This window comes from Lepeophtheirus salmonis, chromosome 6 (genome assembly GCF_016086655.4).
Source record: "Lepeophtheirus salmonis chromosome 6, UVic_Lsal_1.4, whole genome shotgun sequence".
Lineage (NCBI taxonomy): Eukaryota > Metazoa > Arthropoda > Copepoda > Siphonostomatoida > Caligidae > Lepeophtheirus > Lepeophtheirus salmonis.
Window position 1 is genome coordinate 42,556,422 of NC_052136.2, and position 6,000 is coordinate 42,562,421.

The window sequence follows — 6,000 nt, forward strand, 5'->3', positions numbered from 1 at the left end:
GGAACTTAGGGGACTATGCTCTCTGCGTATAAGGTAGCTGCTACCCTTTTTGTATCTAATATCATTTCCTGGGCCCAAATTTTCTAGCAAGACCCCTTGTCATAAGTGTCTTTTACCAAACTGACCCTGTACAAAAAGGACCAAGACTGATAAAGCTGAACTGAAACCAAGACTGTTGAAATGAAAAAACCAAGACCGATAGAACCCCTGATCCAGAACCGACACAACCTTGCTTGTAGGTATAAAGGGTTGTCCAGAATTAGAGCCCCATTAACTATATTGTCTTAAAAAATACCCCAGTCCACCCTGCAAATGAAGTATAAGAATGGTGCAAAGACAATTTTAAGTAATTTTGAGCCTCCTTCTTCTCATGGTCTTAACCTCCTTGACTTTGCAACGTAGAGTATGGTCTAGGAGGAGGCCAATACAGTTTTGAGGCTCAGCAAGGACTATCAGTATCGGTCCGAAAATTATGTTAGCCCTTCTAGTCCATCCCTGAATTGATATGACGCGTCCAAATTGGACGTAAAAGCCATTTCCGATAGATGACGTTATATCATACGTAAAAGTCCCGGACTAAACAAAGAAAACACGTTTTTTTTCGTTCAAAATTGACTTTTAAAATTATTAATAATACTATTTTTATTCAAGTCCCCCAACACCTTTCAAGCTGTTACTTAGCATGACTGGTATTTTTTCCCATACAGAAGCTTTGTAAAATTAAGACACAAAATTGTTTTTGATCCATTGTCTTGGAAATAACAAAAATTGCGTCCCACTAACTCACAAAATAAAGAACAGATTGTCATGATATTTTGACATCTGCCTTTTGAAGGTTTGTATTAACTGATAATGAAAACATAATAGTATCTGGTTCGAATGTAGATAGTTCGAATGATAATTAATTGATATTGCAGAATATATCGTACTTTTTTATCATTTAATTTATACATTTGAACCATATATTTCTGTGGTGTGTATATATAATGCTCATTAATTAATATAATGTTTATTAAATAATTTTCTACAATATAACACTAATTGCTTTATCTTTATGACATATATGGTATAAATAATACTTATTTATTATACTATCATTTTAAATTGAATTAAAATATTTTATATATACATCCATATAATAAGTTACATTTTTGGGGCAAATGTATCAAATGGCAAAATGTCATTCGGCAAATTTTTTTTTTGCCCAATAGTCCGCTCAGAATAATTTATACTATCTAAAATAAATATTCTTCTAATTTAGTTTTTCTCAGCAAAAAGTAATGGGTACTTATTAAATAGGATGACAAAAAGTTAAAAGTCTGACATAATTTTGCAAATAAGGAGAAAGAGGTGAAGGCAACAGATAAAATCCCTCCGTGTGAGGTAATTTTTGATATAATAATAATTTCAATGATGGGAAGAATTGGCTAACTACTAGAGATGTACCGATTACAAATTTTCAGCCGGTTCAGATTCCGTTACCATCTCTATGAACGATTCCTTATTATTTATAAAGAAATTTCATAAACAAATAAGAAAATTGTTTAAAAGTTAATTACTCTCCGTGCTCAGGAGTGAATAAATTTCTTGTCGGGTCATATTAAGGATTTTGATTCCGTTTCTTTGTTAGATATTTAAAGTTAGCCTCCTCGCCCCTCGGCTTCTGATCTAATTATAAACGGATTCACTGTTAAAAAAAAAATAATACTTGCGACACTAACAAAAACTATTTTTTATTATTTTACTAGTATGGCCCACATGAGGTCATATGGTCTTGAACTGTCTTCAATTCCTTACTGAGTTTTATATACTTGCCCTAGAAATTGAAATATGTATAAACCAGTCCTCGACGCCGGACTTATGTCTTTTTAGTGGATCAGTGACCGAGACTGATAACTCGAACTTGACTCAATTTTAATGTATAGGGACTAAAAAATATCTTTTATTTCTAGATTGATACTTTCGAGTAAATTTCCTCTACAAACCCACAAATTTCTATAATCTTTCTATGAACTCCCCCCTTTTTTTTTTTTTTTTTTTTTTGAATTTGTCTGAAAGACGTCGTCTAGTCCAAGACTAATAGAAAAATAAGGTTATACCATAACGTGTTTACGACTGATGTTTGACTTCAACCAGGCTATTAATAATTAAGTCATAGTAGATTAGTGGTTCCGTGTTGTGTCAAAATCTGTCTTTCTTGCCCTACAGTCGGTACGATATATTAAATTGAAAATTCTAGCAATAGTGATGTCATAGACTATGAGTGGTTGCATGTTTTGTCAAAATCTGTCTTTCTTACCTAGCAGTTGGTACAATACATCAGATTGAAAATTCTAGGAAGCCCGATGACATGTTGGTATAACCTTGTATTTCTATTAACCTTAGTCTAGTCTAGCTATTTTGTTGATTTGTAACTGTAATTTTGTTTCCAAAAATGAGTTCAAATAAATATACATAGGTATCCGTGGAATCTACATGATTGAGCCAATTCCAATTGTTCCAAAAAGGCCGATTCCGATGCATCAGTACACTCCTACTAACTACCAATTGATTTGTAGACTTTTTGTTAACTCCTTTTTGGAGGAAGGTTGTGTAGTACAATAAATATAATGAACACGTATGGTTAATTATGTATATTCAAACCCAAATAGTTAATGGTCTTAAAATCGAAATTATCATAATTACTCTAACTTATATACATAACTTCCTTTTTTAATATGTATGGCAATCAGGCTCTACAAGTAATAGAGGGGTGGGCGTTATTTCATTCAAAACCCTCAGATTCTTATGGATTTATGAAAATCAGTTGATTGCTTCAATTACTAATATACAAAAACACTTTTTTCAATTCATTTTCATAATTTAAAATTTTCAAAATTATTTGAACACAAAAACTCCATTAACAATTTCGCTAGTCAGCTAATATTGACACTATTAGATTTTTTGCAATGCAAGGCTTGTAAATTAGTCAAATTTGTACAATGAAAATAATTTTTATCCGAGTTTAGTCCCTAAAATTTTTCAATTTGAGGATCTTTACGACATCGCCAAATTAATAATAATCTAATGATACACATGATTAAAAAATATTTTATTAATTAAACTTTACATCTTTTTGTATAAATAACTACTCCTTTAAAATCTCTAAATAAAAAGTTATTTAGATAGGAATTTAAAAAATCCCTGGGTTAAACAAACCAAAGTTCGGTGTGTGGACAATGGGGGATATGACTTTCAAAACTACGTTAAACAAAACTTTAAATGAGTAGTATCAATATTAAACAAAAATAAAAATCTCTGATTTATAAAATTTGTTCTATTGCCTGTTATCGCACTATATAATGTGTTATAACTAACAACTTTTTTATTTTTAACATCGGATAAACAGCTGAAAGAACGCTTCTGTGGAATCCGTTTTATTACTGAAATACCTACTTCTTACCCATAAATAAATAAGTATGTCCAATATATTTATAGATTATAATGTCTATTAAGTGGGCCAGAATAATCACTTCCGCTTTACAAATACGGAATGGGGGGTCATAGCTGGTATACTGAAAAAAGATTACTTAGAAATGTACCTATATAAAAAAAACCAGTTTTTGTAATTAAATAAAGGCCAATAGCAACTTCTTTTCATGTATATGTGAATACTGACATGTATACAGACATTTACATTATTTATAAAAACTAATTTATGATTTATTGAATCCTCCTCAAAACATGGATAGTCCAGGGATGGTACATTATTAAGAATGTTGGTGAAAAAACCATTCGAAAACACTTTATCATCAAATACCCAATACCATTAATAACACAAATATCCCCTCTCCCCCTCTTAAAAAACCATATCAGAAACTTATATCATTTCAAGAGAAACAAATGTATGTTCAATACGTCTTAAATGTTTTAGTAGACTTTAGATCCTCAAACGTCGTTACTTTTATTTTATATCACAACCTTTCCTCCGAAAAGAAACAGAAAAAGGCCAAAAAAGGACACATTGAGTTATTTCATGCCCTTAGTAATGCCCCTATATCTCTTCTCTTCCAAATATCGTCGTTAGAGTCTCAGGAACAAGTTTTAGAAAAAAGTTTGTTTAACAACAAACAAAGATGGAGGTTGCATGAATCGTATGAAACAATTTTTTTTTTTTTTTAAATACACCATCCAGGAGATTTTTTAAGTTAAAGTTGTTGTTCTAAGAATTCTGTACATAAATATGTATATGGGCCACCTAATTATTTCCATGAGGACATTTCGCTGTCATTTACAGATACAAATGAATGGATACTCACTTCTTTTTAGAATACAATATCAAATAAAATACTGTGTAGGACTTTAATACTAAGAAATTTACATATAACAATTAGATTTTCTGTAGAAAGCTATGAATTTTTGAAATTTTTCTCCAAAAAATGTAATATTTGAAATTAATTCATTTATTTTTAATTTTTTTGTGAAGAGCCGTGAATTTGTGTTTTTATTTGGAAATAGCTTTCGATATTTGAAATATTTTTTGGTGAATATCTGTTGATTTAAAAATTAAAATTCAAAAAAAATTAATATTTGATTTTTTTTAAACAGCTGTGGATTTTTGAAATCAAATTTTGGAAAATCATTTCCAAAATATTTGAATTTTGGATTATTTTTCCAAAAACTTCCAAAACCCAGGCCCTACCCCTAACAAAAATATATGCATAATCATGTACAATGTAAATCCTTGCAACTAAAGTTATGGATTTTGTTTGACACAATTTCAATAATGGGGTTTAGGGTCGAATTCCCGTAGTTGAAATATTGAAAATATTAGTTGTTTTAGCCTATATAGCATCCTAGAAGTTTAATTTGTTATGTTAATACATACAAAAGAGAAGTTCAGATTACTTAAATGAATTTGTCAGATCCACTTTAATGTTAAAATTAGAAAACACAATTATCCATACTGAAAAAATAAAGTTTTCAAGCTTAACTATGTAAAGTAAATATTTGGACAATTTACCTCTCACCCTACAAATTATAATTACTAATGAGTCCAATTTTTTTCTATTAATATATTTTGATAATCAACAGAATAAATGCCCAGAAATCAAAATAGGCATAGCTTTGTGGAGTTAGGTCCATTAATTCAAAATAGTCTCTTAGCTAATATCTATCTACCTCACATTTTTCAGAAAAATTCCTATATAACTTTTAGGTTTGTTTATCTATTTTTAAGATTCAAAGTTTTTTTAATCTTTAGTTATTGAAAAAAATAAATATATTAAAATATTGTAAGCCACAAAGATTCCCAGACCATTTTAATAATGTCTCTATCATGTTTGACTCGAATCATCTTTGGGTAAATAAGAAGATTGACTCTTTAGTTTCAGATGGTTATCCTTCCAAAAAGAAATCATTAAGAAATTGTAAAAATATATCATTTGATATCTGAAAGTCTGAACTTTCATTTAAAAATAAAGATTTTTTCAAAACAGCTGTATATTGTTGTCAATTTGAGATATGAGCTTATAGCACAAAAAAAAATATATTTGTTTAATTTTGTTCAAAAAATAGAAAAAAATGTCTTACCTTCGAAAATTTATTTTTTGAAAGAGTGCTAAAAATTCGGAATTCTTCTTTTTTTTTCTTTTTTAAAAGAGTATACGAATTCAGGCTCAAAAATAAATATCTAATGTTGGGTGTAGAGCATCAACTATGAATCAATTGACTGAATCTCGAAAGATAGTTATATTAGTCGTATACAGGTCCTCAAAGATTCCCGTCCGTTTTGCGTGCGTGTGTGCTCGTATTTCCCAAGCTACAAAGTACATGTATGTATAACCTACGAAAAAAACATTCTTTTTTAATATGATTTTTTTATATTTAAATATACTGTTTTGTATAATAGAGCTGGGGAAACATCAAAGTGATTTGTAAATATTTACATTTATAGATCTTAATTCATTAACTTTAATATTGGTTTTTAATTAAAATATGTTTATTATTTCATTTTATATA

At 29.3% G+C, this 6,000-nt stretch overlaps 1 protein-coding gene across 2 annotated transcripts in view; it reads right to left on the reverse strand.

Annotated features, from left to right (window-relative positions):
- LOC139905794 (uncharacterized) overlaps window positions 1–5,712 on the reverse strand; it is a 40,653-nt gene extending 34,941 nt beyond the window's left edge. Inside the window, exon 1 of one of the 2 annotated variants that reach the window (XM_071889520.1) lies at window positions 5,572–5,712. The gene's annotated coding sequence lies outside the window, so the exon portion shown is untranslated. The remainder of the gene's footprint in view (window positions 1–5,571) is intronic. The other variant, XM_071889521.1, reaches the window with a different exon arrangement.
- Between the last annotated feature and the right edge of the window lie 288 nt (window positions 5,713–6,000).